The sequence below is a fragment of the Lipophrys pholis genome (assembly GCF_963383615.2).
Source record: "Lipophrys pholis genome assembly, chromosome: 11".
Taxonomy (NCBI): Eukaryota; Metazoa; Chordata; class Actinopteri; order Blenniiformes; family Blenniidae; genus Lipophrys; species Lipophrys pholis.
This window is the reverse complement of record NC_137631.1, coordinates 16,647,903-16,669,719: the sequence shown is the minus strand read 5'-3', so window position 1 is coordinate 16,669,719 and position 21,817 is coordinate 16,647,903.

Genomic DNA, 21,817 nt, shown 5'->3' with positions numbered 1-21,817 from the left:
TACACACTCTCTGTTCCTACTACAGCCCCGACAGCCCACCAAGGCCACACATGGGAGAGGAGAGGGTGGAGGAGGCTGGAGGAGGTGTGAGCGCGTGTGTCTGATGCAAGAAGAAATATATCGTCCCCTTCTTTTGCCTGCAGAGACTCTGGGATGCATCCAAGATGCCAGCAGCAGTGACAGCATCATCAACAAAATGTAGCTGCACCGCACACATATACACAATCGCACCACAGGCGCACACGCACACACACACACACACACACACACACACACACACACACTGCTGCTGAGCCACTTGAGAAAAACACTCCAAATGTGTTTAGGAAACTGCTCTGCCCCAGGAGAGAAAATCACTTCTTTTTTTTTTTTCTTCCTTTTTGTCCCAAACAAACAAACAGCTACAAACTCCTTCCCTGCTCCACCATGTGAGGATCCTTCCTCTGTGGTGCAGCAGGCCCGGCATGAATAACTCCGCTTTGAGTACAAAAGTTTGTCTACCGGCTATTAAGGCAATTACAGCCAAATAAAACTAAGTGGGGCAGGCTTAACAGAGTGTCAGATTGCTCCTGAAGGTCAAGCAACACTTGAAGTGTATTTCTTCTCTCTATAAATCCCTCTGGTCTGATGTTTTGCTTATTGGGATTCCACATCAGTGCACCTGTTTATCTGATGAAGCTATTTCCCTGGAAAGGAAGGTTTTAAATGTCTGGCCATTTGCCCAGTTTACCTTTATGGGCCATCTCTCACTCTCATCTGTCTTTCTCTCTCATCTCTTTTTCATTTCCCAAGTGGGTGATTCAGTAGCTTGAAGCAGCAGATATTTTTCACTCTTGGAACCACCTGAAAATAACAAGTCAGCATGGATAAGGACGTAATAAAAAGTCCAGAGATGTAAGGAATAGACTCGACATGCCAGATAGAAGAAATGACAGATCTAATGATGTTGCAGAAAAAAAAACATTATCTGTTTGATTCAGCTTCTTGTTATATCAATATTTCAAACTGTGAAGCATATTAGATTTAAACAGGGAAAACACAGTAGTCATTGTATAAATACAAAGTAATTAGTAGATATTAGGATATATGCGTAGACATATATGCCAGTGAGGGGGTGGAATTGCTAAATAGGACAAATGCTTAATGGTGCCAAATAGATCTCAAGGGAATAATACCACTCAAACACACAATACACTTTGTTGGAAAGACAGGCTTGTAGTCATTCAAGGTGAGGAACTTATTTCTTGATTTCAGAATGAATGAATGAGTGACCAAATGAATGAATGAGAGGAGTCTGACATAATGTGGAAGGAACTCTGACACTGTGAGTAGGAGGAATAGTGAGAGGAGCTGCTGAAGTAGAAAAAGAGACGGCGAACCCGAGATGAGAGCAACATATGCCGATGACGAGGACTCCCCAAGAAGGACTTCAATTTTTCATGTGTCCTAGATTCCCCCCCCCCCCCCCCCCCCCCCGGGGACCAAAATGGCTGAAGAGCCAGTGATGGAGGGATGGATGGAGGGAGACAAAGAACAAGTGAGCGATTTAAAAAATGGGAACATGAACACACAGACTTGTGTGAGCTAGACCGTGTACCCTCAGAGGATCAAAGTAAGATTACACCAGGTCATTTGTTTTGTAACACCAATGGGAACACGTGTGCCACAAAGCGCTGAGCTGAAATTCATACACTGGGTTTTGTACTGAATCATAAAGTCAACAATAAAGTCGACATTCAACAATAAATTCAGGTTTTTATTGCGATTGTAGTGAACCGTTACAATGACAGCAGAGTCAAAATGCACTAATTTACAAGTTCACCCACTTTACTGTTATATGAGAGACTGAAAGAACTGCAGCTCTGCTTATTTGACGTTTTACTGAGTGTTGGATGAGAAGACTGATACCACTTTCTTATGTGAGTGTGATATTAATTTTCTTATCTGACTCCTGGCAGAAAAAGAAAAAGAGAAAACATATTTCCCACAATGCTGCACTCTCCCGTCAAAAGTAATAAAAGAAATTACAGAGGATTGAATGGAGGCTATCAAACTCAAATTGGGTGAAAGATTGCAAGATGAATAAAATAAAAGTTTTATTCTTGACTGTCTTTGTTTTTGTTGTTCAAAGAAGTTTAAAACCACAGTGAGAACAAAAAGCATCAGCACTTCTGCAGAACACAAAACACCATTAGTTTAAAGCTGTATTATTCTCTCCACAGCACACTGCAAATTGTGATTCACCACAAAAGAGCCGGTACTATGGTGTTATCTATATTTGTCTCTGCCACTTGATCAGACAGCTAATTAGCATGAAAAGTAATGTTTCTGCCATTCGCGCAGTACATTTATGCATTTGTCAACCTGTCTGTCCACAAAGTTGTTAGCCTGCGTGCGTGTGTGTGTGTGTGTGTGTATTCTGTACTCTTGCTGGCCTGGTGCTTTGCGAACAGTGTCCGGTTCAGTAGAGCAGGCTTGATGTTTCTGACCCTGCTAATCAGCCCAGACCACAATAACCTTCCGAATGGCATCTCAATTAATCATGTTACAATGATGGGATGTAGTGGCGCATTCCAACGTTCTGGAATACAATAAACAAGGAAATGTTAAAATAATTGTAATTGCCTCTCCACTCATTGCCGTGTTATTCGATGTCAGCGGCTGCAAGCTTGAGTCTGAACGTGTAAGTGGAGATATTACACTGACACTCATGCATCGTGGGTAACAGTCATTAAAAAATTGTTTAAAGGTTAACAGAAGCCTAGCACCTCTCGGCGGAATGTGTTATCTTTGAAATTGCCCTGCATCTCACCTCAACGTTTCTTTTATTTCATATGTTTCAGAAAGGACAGTTGCCTCCAGCACAGATAGAATCAGACGCGGCAGCAAGCACCGAACGCCTACAACTAGCATTAATGACCTGCTAGCGAACCATTACCTTACTGTTGCTGTAATGATGACAGAAATGATTTAATGCATGGTGAATGGAACATAAGGAACTATTCTGACCAGCTGCGCTGTCACTATGCGTTTATTTCGGAGAATATAGCTGACATGACACAGAAACTAATCTTCACACATTTTTGACTTCGCAGTATTCTATGTTTGTCACTGTAAGCTTTCAGATAAAATATGGCACTAATCACCATAAGATTATTATTCTCCTCATGGAGCTCTGTCTGCAAAATCTGCATGTTTTACACTGGGCTGTTATCCTTTATGGGACAGCATAATTATGAAGATACTGTTTAGATATTCTCGTATTATCTCCCGAGCTCAGCTTGCAGAGAAGTTGAGACTTCCTGCACTAACCACAAAACTGGAAATATCTGTGGGTGCCTTTTCTCTTTCTATCACTGGACAATTACAATATTTATGAGAAGGACCCCGGAGTGGAAAAACACAGTTTTATTCTCCAGCTATTTCTTTTACCCCCTCGTATGGACTCTTTTTTTTTTTAATGAAACACCGCCAAGAAAATCACTCAAGCATTTGTCAGTGTAATTGTACAACACAATGCCATGAATGGATATGAGACTGCTGTATCAAACTGCTGACAGGCACAGAATAAAACACCTCACACTGAACGGGGGATTAGGAGGCAGAAACAGAGTGAGTTAGAAAGTAGAAAGACAGCCCAGGAGGGTGTGTGTGTGTGTGTGTGTGTGTGTGTGTGTGTGTGTGTGTGTGTGTGTGTGTGTGTGTGTGTGTGTGTGTGTGTGTGTGTGTGTGTGTGTGTGTGTGTGTGTGTGTGTGTGTGTTCAGATTATGTTCAGATATGAACACAAAATACAAAGACAGCACTTGTGTTAATTGGAGGATAGAAACTGTATAAATAGGTGAAGACATGGTTTCAGGAGAAGGTTATGATAGAGTAATCATGTAAATCTATGCAATATCCCCAGAAGGTATGAAACTTTAAGATGCATGTGGGTGAGGCATCGGTCCTCATTACTGGTAGGGATGTCAACCAGGCTGCTTGTTGACCAATGGGGACTCATTATTATTGAGACCCAATCAAAAGTAAATTGGTGGGCAAAGACACATTTAAAGGTGAGACTTTGGTTAAGGTCTACTTAAGGAAGTAGTAGTTAGATTTTAGTTCAAAGCAAATCTGCAGAAAGTATAGTTCAATGCAATGTTCGCACAAGGCATTGAAACATATTGTTAATGTAAATGTTTAGAGAAGTACCCGTTTCAGCAGATCAAAACCAAACAATTAAAAAAAAATGTTCCTGGAACCCTGTTGACACGTCTCTGATTTCTGATATTCCAAAACATCATGGCGAAGGCAAAAGCTGGTGGAGACACCCACTCACACAGACATGGAAATGAGGGAGCATTAAAAAAGAAAAAAAAAAAAAAAAGCTGTTCAGCTTTTGACCTTTTATTCAGCCTTATGTTGATCCAAGAAAGTATTTCATTTTGGTTTGGCAAATCTAATTCACAATCTCAGAGCAGGTAGATTGAGAAGAATCTACCCACCTCCCTCGAAACAGGAATCTTGGACCACAGATTACAAAGCACTGCTTTACAGCTGTGGAGATTTTTTTTTTTTTTACTATGTCAAAGGTTAGGTTATATCATTTAGCTGAAAGTGAGGGCATTGATTATGCTGACCTTTAAAATGTGTCAAGAAAATGTTCAAATTGATAGCAACTGTGAAAAACCCATTTTGCATTTCAGACTTTAAAAACACAATGAACATGTTTTAAACACTAAAGTGTTACCCTTCACCCTTTGTGTCATCTTTTCTTATATTGGCGTCGCGATATCTGATAAACTTAATAGTTTTTATCTCGTCACTTCTTGAGGAAACGCTAACTTAGATTTTTCATATAAGAGTGCGTTAAGGTGGAACACAGGATACACATAAGCGTTTACTCAGATACAGCAACAGCTCATAAATAAAGCTCCGGCAGGAAGACGTGGACCTCCCCATAATCAAAGTTGCCCAGGGGAGGAAGTACCTGGCAGGTGTTCAGATACCCACAAGTCTAAAGGGAACTTCAAGGTAAATCCCGCCTCTAGCTGACTGTGAGTTGATGAGAGGAGGACTTTGTGCGCCTTGACGGTCAAAGTATCCAGCCTTCACAAGAGTTCCTTGCATGATACTGCCAAGTAAATTTATAGCGTTGCTGAAAGACTTCATAGTTCACATGAGAGTGGAGAAACTTCAAGGAGGTGAAGAATGCTTCATTACTCAAGCTCTTTGCGCGAGATAAAGTTCCCACAACAAAAACTGTGCTCAAAAATAGAGCTTGGGATGATTCAAATGATGCTTGAAGGATAGTTATCAACTGATCTCCATCTGTTTATAAGTTGGATCAGATGGCAGGGAGACTTGGTAAACCCAAAAGTGCAGTGAGGGTAAGCTGGTAGAGTCTGGCTGCCAGCAGACAGAGCAGACGGGCTGCAGCTGGGGTGGTCGTGCATTTGGCTGAAGGAGCAGCTCTAGGAGGTTGTAAAAAACTGATTGAGGTTAAAAAAAAAAAAAGAAAAGGGCAACACTGGCTTTATAGTGTTCAACAGGGTGGAACAACTCCTTACACAAACCGACACCATTGTCTGGTCGTGGACACAGGAACTCCAATTCCCAAGCATCACGTGTCGGACAATAAAAGGTGACTTACACAATTGCCTAAATCTAGAGACAAAAGTAAGACGGCAGCTCAAAGCAGATATGCAATCATCTCACTGTGATAGTATACAAATGAAGTGGTTTGAGAGCTGATCAATACTTGGTATCTTTTATCTGAGATTTTACTGGTTTCCTAGGTAACAGAAGGAAAGCTTTGGGATGGAGGTACCGTCATCCCTTGGCCCAGAAAGCTGGGAGCTTGACCTTTGATAATAAGGCACGCATGGCATCCCATGTGGACAAGGTGATGCACAAAGGACATGTGAGCCTATCCCGATTCATCTTGTGTGTACTCAATCCATTCATTCTCCATACCGCTCTATCCCACTCGGGATCACAGAGTGCTGGAGATGATCCCAGCTGACGAATGCAGAGTACACCTTGAACAGGTTGCCTGCAACCCACAGGGGCTGAAAAATCACACATAGATTCAAATTCATGCCGACGGGCTTTTGAGAGTCTCTCCAGTTAACATCAAGCGCATGTTTCTGCACAGTGGGGGGGGGGGCTAACTAGCGCAGTTGAACAAAACTTCATACAGCAAGGCGAAACTCATACTGAGGGAGTGCAAACTGCTTATACTATACTGAGTGTTGTGTCAGCAATTTTCCAATTAGTACAATGTCATCTCACACAAGCAACCTGTTATTTTCAAGTTCACGGTGTATTCAAAGCATGCACATTTCACATTAATTGCAATTATTCTCTGCAAATGCATTCTGGCAAAATATTAGCTCGGGTCCGGTTTTCTGTCTGGCCTCAAACCAGGTCCGTCCTTTTCCTAGATAAGACTGAGCAGGTCTAAGAGGGTATTACAATAATGTATTCTGGCAGCACCTTGGATGGACAGTAGTACTAGTACTAAAGAAAAGAACTTTTACGCCATTGTTAAAATTAATTATGCCTTCTCAGTTACCTTCCCTACACACGGTTTTTCTTCTCTCCATGCCCCTCAAACAATAATAACCACTCGCTCTCTGGGAAATATGTGTTTCATATCACTCTGTCCTCAGTGACAGATGTTCTGGCTCCCCAAAGACACGGTAGGCTCGAGAGCCAGAGGCCATCTATGGCAAACCAGAACACAGAATGGCAGTAAATCAGACCTCAAATAGCTGTTTCGCAACAATTCCACTGTTACTGAAGCTTCCCTTTCAACTCCAGAGATATTTTGCACTCTGCACTGACATTTTCTCACACTTCAATGCCCCAGTTTGGTTTCAACAGAAGCGAAGAGAAACGTTCACAGTGTAATTTTCAGCCCCTTTCGTTCTACACATGTGGCTGTATGCCTAGAGAAAGAGGATTCACCATCACCTGCCTAGAAATTCATTGCTCTTGATTCATATTTGCATCAAAAATATGGGATATCACAACACATTAGTTGACACTGAAATAGGGAGGCATTCTCCGACAGTTTTATATGAGCACAGTAACTGAATACAAATGTGATCTTTTTCATGGAAGCGTGTTTCAAAGCCACACTGGGGATTGAATTTGATCAAGTGAGACTTCTTCCTCTTCTCCGCTTGATAATGTTGGGATTGAATAAATTGTAACCTGCACTACATGCTACACATCACATGTCAATGTTCGACTCCATCTCAGCCCACCATGGTCTTCATATATCCTGTGGTGAGATTTAAAATCTATGTACACTTGAGTAATAGCCGTTTACTTTGTGTAAATGGATGTGTCGCGTTGAATGAAGCACCTCCTCTAATTTTATCCCCTTCCCATCAGGGTTCCCAGAGCACACTGTAATTCCCTTTTGATCCTTCGCCTGTGACACTGCACACCAGTTTTAGTGTGCGTGCGTGTGTGCACGCACCGAACTAACTCGCGCTTTGCATTGTCAATGCATTCACTTTGCCCAGAGCCTGTGATGACAACATCCTGCAGTCGGTCGCCATGATTATCCCATAAATATAAAAGGCACATTGTGCACAATTCACATTCAGTCGTCTGCACCTGAGCGGATGATGGATTGCGCCGCCATTCAAAGTAACTAAAACAAGACGAACAAGAAGCTTGTTCTCTTTGACCTCACCCGTATCTCGTTGTAAAAGCGCAGGCACTTCTTAGCTCACACTGCCACCCAGAAAATCCAATTTTGAAATGTTGTGTCTGTCAAGAGCAGCCAAAAGCTCATGAATTCATTGCTTTAGATTTGTGGTTTAATGTATACATAAATATTTCAGTGTTATATCCTCGAACAATTTTTGAGTCAGTCTGTAAATAAGTTATCCATTCACCTTTCTCCCCGAGATGCTGACCTTTTCTTGCTAGACTTTACTTGTAAATGTGTTTGTATCTTTCTACTTTGTGACCTGGTCTGTAAAATAAAATCTTCATATTGTTCGATATAACATTCTTTCCCCACAATTATAGTGCCGAGAGGGCTGAGGCTGTGTTTCATTTTGTTTCCAACCTTGAAATTAATCCTTCATCTGTAAAGAAGTCATCCGTCATGATAGATTTTCATGACATTAGATACTTTTAATTAGTATCACAAAGCCAGAACATTTTCTTTAATTATTTTGTCCTTAGCAACATTGAAGAGAAATTTGTTAAGAACAGACAACTGAAGAACAAAAGCCTCAGTCACTCTTTTTTGTAAGTTCAAACACTTAAGAAGTAGTTTCAGAACTATAATTATGCGTGACAGCAGTTTTTATTTTTCGAGGGGGTTTTTTGTTTTTTTTTCCATTTCAGTTCAAAGTTAGCAGGATACATCGCTGAGGACAAGACCGGCTTTACTCATTTTAGTCTGGACAGGTCAAGAAAGAGAGGGATGACATTTCAGGTGGGTAGAGATATAGATGACTGGCCCCCGTGGGTGACGTCACGGGGTTAAGGAATGGTGTTAGGAGGCTTCCTAAAGGGGTTAGGCACTTCCACTAGGTGATGTAATAATAATCCGACGGCTCGGCAGATTAGTGACGTCTGCCACGATGAACAAACTACAAATTTCTGAATATAGACTACAAAAAGTGCATTTCCACCACTTTCCCCTGTGCCTCGAACCACTGATATAATCTCAACTATCACAATGTTTGAATTGAAATCAAAGGAAAAGAGGCTACCAGGCTATGAGGAACTAAAGTGAAACGGCTGTCAGGTGAATAAATAACCTGTCAAACCGAAAATAGGCTGCACAAAAAGTTTACTTTACTGTATTCGTTTCACAACATCCACATAACATTCATAGTCGGGATCTGGGTTTTAGATTATTTAAGGGAAAGTAGATAGGAGGGACTATTCGGATGCACCCCAGGTGTGTATGCTGGTTGTGTTTTTTTTAGTTTTTTTTTTTTTTTTTAAAATGGAGCTGGGGAAATATCCTCTTTTTTAAAAAAAAAAAAAAAAACCCAGGTAGACACCAGAGGACTACCGACACAAAAACACAGACAAACCAACCACCAGAACACACAGAAGAGGCCCAATATATATCGAAGCCACCAGGTGAAGGCAATCACACACTCAGGCACAGGTGAAAGACATCAAGCCAGAGAACCACTATATACCTAAATAAATAAACACAAGAAATAAAATGTGTACCACGACAATTTACATAATAAGCTTCATTTTAATGATAAACAGATACTCTAGTGTGTTGCTACTGGCAGGGGAAACTGCACAGAAGTTAAACCACAAATCTGCTTTTCAATAAACAGACTGAAGAGCAACGAAGAGCAGTGTTGGAAATATAGAGTTAGAGGATAATGTGTTGCTGTAATGTAGGGCAACCATGTCTGATTTCTAAAAAAGAGAACACTTTGCAATATTGTGAACGCTCCTAAGACTTTGCTTAATTTACTTCCCACAAAAACGTCAATTTAAATAAATAGCCAGTAATCACTTGAGAAACAATGAACAATGGACAGTTTTGTGAATTTAGAGGGGGGAAAAAAACATAAATGAAAAATAGCTCAGACCTCCAAGTGGAAACAGGTAACTGATTAAGCTTGTGAAATTGAAAACGCTTTTGCAATTCCCAAACTTTTCAAGAGATTGTTATATTTGTCAATGAAGAAAACATCTGCTCCCTTACATGGCTGTTGGCTTTAACGTTACCCGGCATGAGCCTGCATCCAGAGTGACTTATTCACAGCCGCTTCATATATGCATTACTTTATCTTTAACGAAAGCTGTCTGCTGCTGTCTACATGTTGGTGGTGTACATCCGCTGTTTATCCCTGCTTCTTCTGCAATCTGTTCTTATTCAATCTTTTTTTCTATTTAAGAACAGGTGTTCCGCAGTACGTCTCCCCACTGGGGAAGTTTGAGGTTGAAAATATTAAAGTTTAATGACTAATACATCTAAAGAGGGAAAAATAACATGTGCGTATCAACATACAATTTTCGACTAACCAATGTAAAATAACATCAGTGGAACATGAAGAGCGACTCGATCATTAATCCGACCCACACAACACTGACAGCTCAGCTGGCGTTGTCAAAGCAAAACAACTGCAGGCACACAATTAAGAAATCCAAAATGAGAGAGGCAGTTAATAGTAATACATGTTTGTTATTTCTGAAACCTGATTACTTTTTGAAAAGTGACTGGTTGCTGTTGAAGAGTCAGAGCACAGAGCGCCAACAGGAGGGTAATCTGCAGCCTGTGGTGTAGACATTGATCCAGATTTCAGCTGCTGGGCTCAGCTGACTTACAGATATGATTGGTAGTTTGCTTTTCTCTTTGTTCTTGTGAAACACAGAATCATGCTCAAATGCTCACTGTCCTCGTTTTCCATATTTGTAGCTGTGTCTCTGTTTATCTGTCTTCCATCTGAAGAGAAGTGATATTTTGCAAAGACTTGCTCACTGTAGCACTCTGACAGTTCCTTTGGAGGTTGTTGAAGAAAGAAGCGACAGGGGTACTGTTGGGGTTTCGACTAAACGGTTCATATGTTCCTGACAGACACAAGAACCTCCAGCTCGATCTGGGGCTCTACATACATTGATCATGACACTAAATGTCACACTATGTGTGTGCCAAATAGGGATTTGAGCTGTGGAAATTAAAATGCCACAGTGAATTAATCACGTATTTCAAGGGCTAAGGAATCCTTTGCAGATCTGACAATAGATGCAGTTTTTTTTTTTCTTCAACTCATAACACTTATCTGCAGCTTGGCAAAAGTAGAAATCATGTTAATTATATTTGATGAAGATGCTTTCCCTTTGGAGTGTTCTTGGTAATCCTTCACAAGCTCAGTCACTTGCTGTCTTCAATAATGGGATGCCATCTTGAATCCCAAGGCTCTAAGTTAGACTGCAGATGACAGAGACTGGGGAAGCTGGTAAGCCACTTAACATCTCACAAGTCAGAACATGAGGAGCGCTGCCAATGGCTCACCATTTAGATTTCCAAGAGCTGATTGCTGAGCTTCTGTGAAGTGTGGCGTCGCAGATTTCAGCTGAAAAGTGTCACAGACACATGAGACACAAACAAATACAAACAATCTGGCAATCTTCCACAACATAATTGCCCAGCTATGTGCTTCTGCATCATGCGTGCGTGTGTGCGTGTGTGCGTGTGTGCGTGTGTGCGTGTGTGCGTGCATGCGTGCGGTTTTATTACAAAAGCTAGAAAAGGTTTCTGGTAGACTAAACTATGCAGCCGAGGAGGAATTCAATCATGTTATTTACTTCCTGAATTCTACCAGCATTGCAATATGTTGCTTCATTTGAGGAGCCAGAGAAGAAACGAAAGGCAAGATTCAAGCACAAAGTGCAATGGAGGTCAGCTTTCAAGATCGCCTTTTTCTAGACAGTTTGACAACTCAGAGCAGCAAAGCAAAGATGCAAATAGCTTTTTGAAGCACTTGAATTCCATGTTGTTTCCGCCGTGTGGCCTCTTACTGAGCACACCGGCTCACTTATTGCACAACCGCGGCTCGCTGGGACACTGCATGTCAAAAAAGTTTTTTTCAAAGAGGCCTTCAGGCTGTAAGTTAAACCAGCCAAGTTAAATGGACATAATTGAACAGAGAAATGAGAGAAAAAAGAAAAAGCATTGGAGAGAATCTGTGTCTACAGTTTAGATGTGTGCATGTCATGCGCAGGCTGTGTTGAGCCCTTGTACTGAGCCACAGGATGACGGCGTGCCCGCTGAGCACTGGAGTCATTAATCATCAACTTTTTATAAAGCTCGGCACTGCCATTTACACACAGATAAATGCATAAATGTGCATTCAAGCCACCAGTGTACATAAACCAATTTAACAAAATATCACAGAGTGTGGTTCATATTCTTAATTCTCCCTTAACATCCCACAAACAATTGGATTTTTTAATATAAATTTCCACCAGACCTTGAACAGACCACTTAATGTTGCCTCATGAATCTATTTATGAGACCACTAAACCACTAGCCCGATGAGTTACACTGTCACAACTGCAACTTCTGCTTTAGATGAGCAGCATGCTGCATATTAAGCATACCCAAATTACCATTTAATATTTATCACTTAAGTGTCAGCTGTCAAGGTTGCAGGTGTTTTTGATTACGTGCCCTCAGTTTGTGCATATGCACATTTGTGAGTTCATGTTTGGCCAAAACACATCATTATGCACCACCTGCTTGGGCAAAGGGGGGCAGCAATGTGTGGCCTGTCACTCATCAGGGAGGAGACAAGGAAGGATCGAAAATGAAGTGAAAATGTCTCGGCAGTCAATCATTTTGTGATAAACGCTTGAAGAATCACTCTGTGTATGAATGGTTTCACAGAATAGCGTCCAATTCACCCCATTAAGTGAGGACAATATCCTACCCTGCCTTTCTTCCCCTTTCCTCCTCAAGGACAAAATCATATTTATCCTTAAAGTATGGTTTTGAGAAGGAGAGTGCCCACTCTGTATTGCCTCAATGCATTTATAACTCCATTTCCAATTCCTAAAGCTCAACATCACCATCAATCAACCGCAAACACGTCTGTCCCCACTGTCTTACAGAGGTATCACGAGCAGCTTTTGCCTGTTGGTGTGGGATGAAATCTCTTTGTTCCATACAAGACAAAGATTTATAACAATTCTCTGCCCGTCACCACCTACTCCTCCTCCCTGTCCACATACTTTATACACCATCACCATCTGTGTCAGTTTGAAATAAAGAGACCTGACTCTCCAGTGATCTGCTGTGGTCAAGTCTTAAAATTGTGATCCAGCATGATGGCCTCAGTGAGCTCGTCTGTGTGCGAACATGTTTGTGTTCGAGGGCTGTCATGTGTGTCAGTGCTGCGGCAACGCCAGTCATCCAGAGCATCATAGGGAAAGAGCAAGAGCTGTATCTCTGCTGCCCCACACAGGACACAGTTCGCAACTGCAGGTGGTCTCATGTCGTCCGTCACATCTAACACATGTAGGATGAATCTTACACGAGCAGATCTCCGGTGTCCTTCAACCGTCCCTAAGGAAGGCTGATAACAGTGCAATGACTCCAGCTGCGTCTTCACTTACCCGGGCCACGCATGAACACTCAGAAGCACCCATCCAGGCACACACACGTACACACACAAACATGCACACACACCCACACTAGAATAAAGATGCACACATCCTCCAGACTCCCTGTAGTGAAGGTGGAGAATGAGTGGATCACACTGACATTTTCTCTCCAGGCAGTCCCAGTCAGGTCACTGCTGTGATGCATACATTGAGAGAGAGAAAAGGGTAAGTAAAAAATAAAGCGTATAGTAGAAAAGGTGCGTAGAATTGAATAATTATGTAAATGGAACACCAGTGTTTGGTGACCATCAATGAGAATATTTCATACTCTTGGATAAACAATCACAAAAAACTATGGAGCACAACGCTATAAAGTCATTGATGCATTTTAAAAGGTGAGTTTCAATACACATAAGAAGCCGACGGCTGAAGGAGTGCTGCAGTAAAAAGCACCCGACCATCAAGTTTAAAATTCTGCTGGTAAGCTGACAGGAGAGATTGAGCTCTGTAGACTGGGGTAAATACAGTCAGCGGCAAGAATTATTTTGGGATTCTGAATCAATTTTGGATCAATTCAGCAACTACAGGTACATGAGGTGTTTTCTTCTCCACTGCAGTGATAAAGTGTTGTGAATAGACAACCGACTGAGCCTCTTGCTGGCCCCTTCTACGATGTGATGCTGCTAAGACTGTAGGCAAGGTAATGTTTGGAGTCGGTCAACATACTAAACTGTTAGAGGAGTGATACTCTCTGCTGAGCGCCTGATGTGTTTCTAGGCCGTTGGTCATTTCTTTCACAGCAATCTTTTTAGGCTGTCACAGGGGGAGCAAGCAAATATTATCAAATACATAAACAAGAGCTCAGCTCTTTGCGCAAGCCTCAATAAACTGACATCCATCATCGCAGCCAGAAACTAAATGACGTTGAAATGCCTCAGTGAACAAGATCTATTATCCAAGAAAGCTTGAAATGTAATCTTTTCTTATATATACTGTATATGCTAAAACAAAGCAGCTACATGGAATTCAGGCATTATGGACCACAGTGTTTGGAATAATGTGTGATGATTATTGTAAAGCCAATGCATTTGGCATAAACAATTATGAAATCAGTAGCCGAGTTACAAAGAGTGAAGTTTCTCTTTCTTACTTTTGCCATACACAAAAACATTTGTGGAGCTGCTGTCTCCTTCCTGCCTCCTGTGTTGGCTGTTTCTGACTTTTAGACTCTTTCTCTGCTGTAGCAGAGATGTCATTTTGGGTCCAAATTAATGATTAGTTTGTCTGCATTTTGGTAGTTTATCTTGAATATATTGATGTCACTGGAAAAAATGAAATAGGTGTCTCACTAAGTTGGGCATGACTGCTGAGAACGGAATTCTCCTCGTGCATGCCTGCGTGCCTGCGTGTTGGAAATACTGGATTTTATTCATAGCCAAATAATTCAGAATAACAAATTAATGTCATTCACACACTGCTGACAACTCAACAAATGTGTCACAGCAACAGTGCAGTAACACAGCACATTATGGAAAAGTGAACACACACAGTTACTTTCCAACGTAGTTACTTTGTCCGGTCTGTGTGATACTTTCCAAAGAAGCAACTACAACAACAACAACAATAACTGCAATTAAGTGCGACTTTTCAGTGAGACACTGAAGACACTGTCGACTTAATTTTTCACGTCAGCTTATTATTCTGCAGTGGCTTATACAGTAAACAGTGCTTGTATAATTTAACCCATTTGGCAAAATTCGCCATGTGAGTTGGTACATTCTGGTAAAATACATGTCATAAGCTAACAAACACAGCTGCAAAATAACTACATAAAAGCGTTTCCCAATGTTTTGCCCAAAAGAGATAAGAAGAACAACAAACAGGAATACTCTCAGAGCAGTCTTTTTTTTTTCACCAGAGAACAACAAAGACAAGTAACAAAAACAACAGAATACACTGAAATAATGACAATAATATATTAATTTCCCAGAGATGTTGGTAGCTTAGAGAAAGAAAAAGAGAGAAGTGTGCGTAGCTGGGTCTGATGCTAATTACAAAGAAGAGAAATTAACATTCATGGTTATTTTTGTGATATGCAGTACACTTATTAGCATATCAAATGGTTACATAACGTAATGTTAGGCAGGAAGCAGATTAAAAAAACCAACAACATTTCTTTGACAAACACTTTTTTCTTTGACAGACAAAATAATGAATTAAAATAACAAATCGTATTTCAATAATTATACAATTGCCTTCAGAATTAAGATGTATTTTAACCACAATAAAGGCAGCGGGATCCTGGGAGGATGTTTTTTTTTTTGTTGTACTAATCATTTATGTCACAGCTCTGATCAGATGTGTCCAGTAGTGGTCCCCAGCAGTGCTGGGATTGATGTGTTAAAGAGTAACACATCACTCTAACACCATTACGTTTGGCAGTAACACGCCAGTAACTAATGACGATTGTGAAATTAATGATGCAGTTACAATTAGTGAAGATTCCATGAGCTCATTACTTTTAGTTTTCCAAAGATGAAAACATCTGTGGGGCTGCGGTCTCTTCGTGCTCTGCTTATTCAAGCCAAAGCCTGTTTTTTTTTTTCTTCACAGTAGATGTATTTCACGGCCCTACATTTTAGCTTATCTTTTTAAGAGCTGTCTGCATGTTGGTGGTTTATCTCAGCTATTTTGTTGCTGCTTCTCCTCAGTTCATAAATCCCAGTTCTTTAAAAGCTCAGCTATATATGGAGAGTTCTGCATTGCTGCTGTAAATTGCATTCCCCATTGCTTGAATGTGTGCAGTGGATTGATTACAGCTAAAAATACCACACTTTATTAGTAACTGATAAATTCAAAAACAGACCAAACTCACATGCATTCACAGCCATTTTACTCTAAATTAACGGATGTGACTTCAGCTGAACCCAATAAGTGAATCAGGGATGGGACTGGCACACAGTGCTGACTAATGTGGCACAGCAACATTACAATATTACCACTATTAAGATATGTTAATTGAAAAAAGGCAATAAAAGCTTCTGTGGAAGTGGAAATGGAAAAGTGACTCAGTTTCTGAGTGACTCCACCACTTTTTAAAGAATTAATTACAAACCCTTATTAAGGACGGATTTTGCAGTGACTTACTCAAACTCGTTTCCATTTGGTTCCATCTGTTCCCCAGTGATCTGCCAACACATTGCCCACTAGAGATACGACAAGAGGAGTTCCTACTGTATATTGCTCAAGTTGCTTGTTTCACTTTGACGGCTTCAAATATTGATTTAAACCTTAAACATCCACTGAAACAACCGCGCGCATACAGACTCTCAGTACACAATATTATTGTTGTGTTAAATTAGAAGACAGTTTTTTATGACATTACAAACATTAGCAGACCTCACTTAGCTTATGTGAGTTACACCAATTATGTTGAGAGAATGTTTGAGATTATTGTTGTTGATGTTAGTTTACTATCTTTAAGTGTGTAATATATATACTAACAATGATCTGTGCTAAGATCACCTCTCCATAAAATAATGCAGTTAACTTTATATTTTATTCGCTTCACATCTCAACCAGTTGAAAGATCATGAGTGAATCACTTTGACACCCAATGAAGATCAGACCAGAGTGTTTGTGTAGGACATATAGCACTGCACAAACATTGTTAAGGAAATATGACAGGGAGGGTTTCAATAGCATATCACAAATATATCCTTGTCCACCATTTTAACATATATACATTAAATTTCATGACTGACTGAACTGCATTTTATCACTTTTCAAAGCACTATGCTCAGACAGACAGGATTTTAATTTTGGAAAAAAGTGGGATTATTTGCAAATACTTCACACAAACTGTGTGATTAACTGATTTGAAAAAAGAAGTTGGAGACGTTTTGTGAAGAAACTTCACTGGCCGGTTTTCTAAAACACCAACAACATTCATCAGAGCTGGATTTCTAATCATGAGCTTGCTGGTAAATATGTGCCATATATGGAACTTTGCAGACAAATGTGATTTACATGATGTGCTACTGTCTCTACTACTGTTACGTGTCCTAAAGCAGGGATGAAATAAGTACAAATATTTGGATTTTTTTCATGAGCAGATGACATAGGAGTGGGTTCTAGGGACCAATACTGCTGACAGCCATATAAAGCTTTCCTTCTATTAATATGAGCAGGCATAATCTCGATAGATTTACAGCAAAACAAACAAACTGTGCTGATAGAATATCAATCTGCTTTTTTCTTCTCCAGCGGCTGTCCTTTGGGTATTACGGCCGAGTTTGCTGTTTTGTTTTGTTTGTTCGCTTTTGCTATTTAGGCCAGTATTTCATCATTCATCACACTACTTAGCAGAGCAGAAAATCATCCCGTCCACGGTTTGACGAAGAGTGTCACCCTTTGTCTCCTAAATGATGTAACTTTGTCAATATTTTCCAAACAATGGTGCAATCAATACTCATACAAGCCGTGGTATATGATATTGTTCTAATATTGCTGAGAAGTGAGTTATGCTCCCTCTGTGGACCTTCTCTTCCTCTAAAGCTCTAACAGGAATCTGGTAATGCAACTACAACTAAGACACCGAAGACAAAACTTGACCGTAGCTCCATCTCATGTTTGCAACCCTTTTCCCAGTATCAAATGATTACTGGGGCAATGCCGGTAGATCTTCGCGTCTTGCACCAGTCAATAGCTGCTCTGTTATTTCACTCGCCAAACGTTCAGCTCATTTGACTTCTCTCAAGGCAATATCGAGCCTTAAGTGCATTTCCAGACTCTTTGAATCTGGTTAATCCTGTGTCGCTACAAAAGGTAGACATGACATTACTGCTTCAATGTAAATGACAGCAAAATATCAAGCAAAGCTCCAAAAGGATTGAGTCCTCCAGATCATTTACAAAGCCTGACATTTAAGAGTGCAAATGTAAATGCATGGACCAGTTCACAGAAACTTGCTGTACAAGTTAACTGCTTAATGTGACAATACCTGAACGAGCAGTCAAGTTTTAACTGCAGACACTGGCACAGTTTGAGGTTAAGACATATTCACTCAACCTGAAGCTCTGGGTTAGTGATTTTGTGTTGTGGTTGGTTCGTTGTTAAACATTGCTTGACTCTTTGAGGTGCTCTTATTCACAGCGATGTGGAACCTCAATTGTTCATCAGTCTTTGTCAGGACAATTTTGGTTACTGTAACCCAGAGGGAAGCAAAAAATAATTATTCAAGAGCTCTCGATATGACTTAAGTGCTTAATGATATGAGTTTGACACCACAAATCGATCCAGTTTCAATGTGCAATGTTTATTTGTATCAAACACTCCACACAGCGCACAGGCCCTGAGCAAAACACAGCCTCTGTCCCTACAATATAATGACCTGATTCAGTCTCTCATGTGCATCTGTGCATCCATTTGTGTACACAAATACACTCAAGCACACTGAAAATAAAATATTCACATGCTTAGATAACAGATTACAAATCCACTCATGACAAATCCAGACAGGCAAAGCCAGGTTTATTTTGCATGAAGTCACAAAACTCAAGGCTGCCACAATAAAGTCAGTTAAGTGTGTGGTTTGCCTTGAGAAGATCTGCAGGTGCTAGGCGGTGGTCTTGTATCAAGCAAGGAATTATATCTTTATGCTCCATTATGCATTTCCTGATCAAGTCTCTAAAATTCTGGCCAAATCTGCTGAGCTGCTGCACATTTGAAGCATGAAAATACTGTATGTCTCTCTGAACATATGATGACTTCTCACACATCACCTTACGAGTGCCAAATGTTGACGTAGTCGGTGACAAGTGGCATTGTGACCAGATGTGTATGGCGGGTAGAGAAGAAGAGCCAGAATGGCTGGCTGCTACTCTGACCTAGAAACCTTGTTCCCTCTGAAGCTGATGATGGATGAGGTCTTGATGAAGTAGCAACTACTGTCTTCTGTCTTTGTGTGTCTGAATCAGACAGTCAAAGGAACTCAACAAGCGTAAACTCACTCATAAGGAAGCTCTGCTATGCCTCGATTCAAAATGAAATTATCATGGGAAACTTATACAAAAGTGTTTGTTGTCATTATTGTTATTATTTAAAGATTTTTGCAATGAATTTGAAAAAAAAAAAGGCCTCTAATCAGCTCAGTAGGTCATAGGTCAATCACCTGAAGTGAACATGACCTGATGTTTGGCAAGTTTTGTTCTTTTCCTTCTCTGCTCTTTGTTTTTATTTAATCTATATATGAAGAGGAAGTTTTAAATGTGATTACTGTAAACATCCGTTATCTAATAAAATGCAAATATGTGCCAAAGGCTTGGTCTTCATAGTTATATTCAGTTACTACAGGATGGATGTATTCATGGCAGGTGGGTTCATGTGTGGCCTGTGCGCTGATCTCCGGACTGATGCAATCCAAGTCACATGAGGGAAATGCTGTACCTATATTAACTTACAGAAAATACCTTTATTTAGATATTGTTTTGTTTTCATGATTTATCAAAAATGCAATGACAATTGTTGACCTTGTGAAAGCTTCAGACGAAATGTCAACGATTAACCAAAGTGATTAATCCATGAAGTGCTGGACCAACAGTGGGATGAAGAAGTTTACATCTTTTTAATATATGGTGCAGTTTTTCTGTGGGGGCGAAGAAGCAGAACATTTCTCTTTGTCAAAGAAATACCTTTTCCATTCATGTTTTGTTTTTTTTAATTTCCTATAAATTTTTGTGAAATAAGCTTGATAAAATGAGCTTTATGCAAATCTGTGAGTGTAACAATCAAGGGAAGTTGGAAAAACGAATGACTTAATGTGAATTATGATTTTTATGTCTATGGATGCCCAACAGCAATAAACATTAATATATTATGCGAAAAACATCAAGAAATCTGGTGTTCAATCAAAAATCTAAACTCCTGGTGTGAGACAAAACATGTAGGATAAGACAGCTGAGGCTGGGAAGCACAATGAGGTTTAAGCTCTGAGGGGGAGTGGAGGGACAGACTCGGAAAAGTAAAGTTAAGAAGATCTGATGGTGGTAAACAAAAAATATATAAGGATTCAGTTACTGGGATCATAGATATATCTACAAAACACCATGGCTTTCCAAACTGTCAGATAATTTCAATCTGTGTCTGTGTGATGGGCTGGCCAACATGTTAACAGGACTATCTATACCCCCACCCTGATTATAGGGCTCAAAACACTGGAATGCTCCTGAAATCCACACTATCTACTGCTTCTCTCGGCATTTAGAGGCTAATAACTTGATCGGTACAGAAGCCTTTTTGTTTTTTTTACATTGCTTACGATAAATAACTAGAAAAATTTAACAATTGTCTCGGTGAGTGTCTCAGTTTTTTTTTCTGTTTGGCTTAACTACAGGGACTTGTCATTATAAACATACACTGATGTCGCCATCTGGGACGGTATAAAAGGACTTAAGTAGTTACCGATGCACAAATATGACACATGAAGAAGGGCACTGCAAAAGACGGCTCAGGGTTATAAAGATACTGTACATTAGAATGCATGAATTATAAATTAAAGTCAAATGGATTACTATGTCCATGCCAGCCATATGCAGGCTGATGTACTGTAAAATGTTTAAGAGGCCGCAGTGAAGCTTTACGAACATGAGTTATGCCATCTTCACGTCAATGACCAAACGATGCATGAGTGGACATTATTTCCCCCGGTTTCATTGACATTACTGCCTGAGCTGGTATCACTTACTCTTTAGGTATGTCTGGTGAATTGGTGGCTTCAGTACCACGCACGTAAGCCTTCCAAGATCTCTTCTATATGCAGCTTGAATTTGGTGGTGCTCCCCAGCGAATCGGCAGCACTGCAACCTGGGGTCCTGCTGGGAGTGACGCAGTGAGCAAAACATGCACCATCAAATGTAATGTCAGGGCATATCAGCAATGTGACCCAAACTGAACATACGCCAGAACATGCAGTTCTGGGTTTCTAGCCAGTTAAGCCTAAATGTGTGCTGGTTTATGTGTGTGTGTGCTTGCATCTGTGTAATGCGTGTACACAGTGCAGACTCAGCAGATTCTTGCCTTCACAGACTATTGGCTTGTACAACAGCATTACTCTCCTCTTTAATATCTTCAGTTAATGTGAGTCTCTGGCTAATTGAAAATGAACTAGTCTATGTCTCCCTGCAGTGCCTTTACAAAGCTGTTAAAGACACACACGCACGCACACACACACACACACACACACACACACACACACACACACACACACACACACACACACACACACACCACACCCTTTGACTGCAGAACGCGCATCAGAAATCTCAAATTGTATGAGAAGAGTATGTTGTTGTCTCAAATAAATCAATAAATTCTTTAGTGCAGAGGCACTCCACCAGGTGAAGCTGTGCTACTATTATTCCTTGCCAAAAAGGAGCACCTGATAAATCAGGAATATGTGGAGATAAAACCACACATAAAGCCAGCGCAGAGCCCGCGTCTCCAGTGGCAGTGATTTACAGCAGGCTGAGCTAAACTGCTTACCGTCAGGAGCTGTAATGGATGCCAGCGTCTGCTCTTAATTTCTGCGGCTGGGGATGGATATTGCTGCTATTATTTTCTCCAAAGGTGATTTCACTGATTTTCCCCAAGGTACCCTACTGCGTTGTACTTGAACCATATGGGTGCAAAATGGTGCAATTACAAATACACAGGAAGCCACTG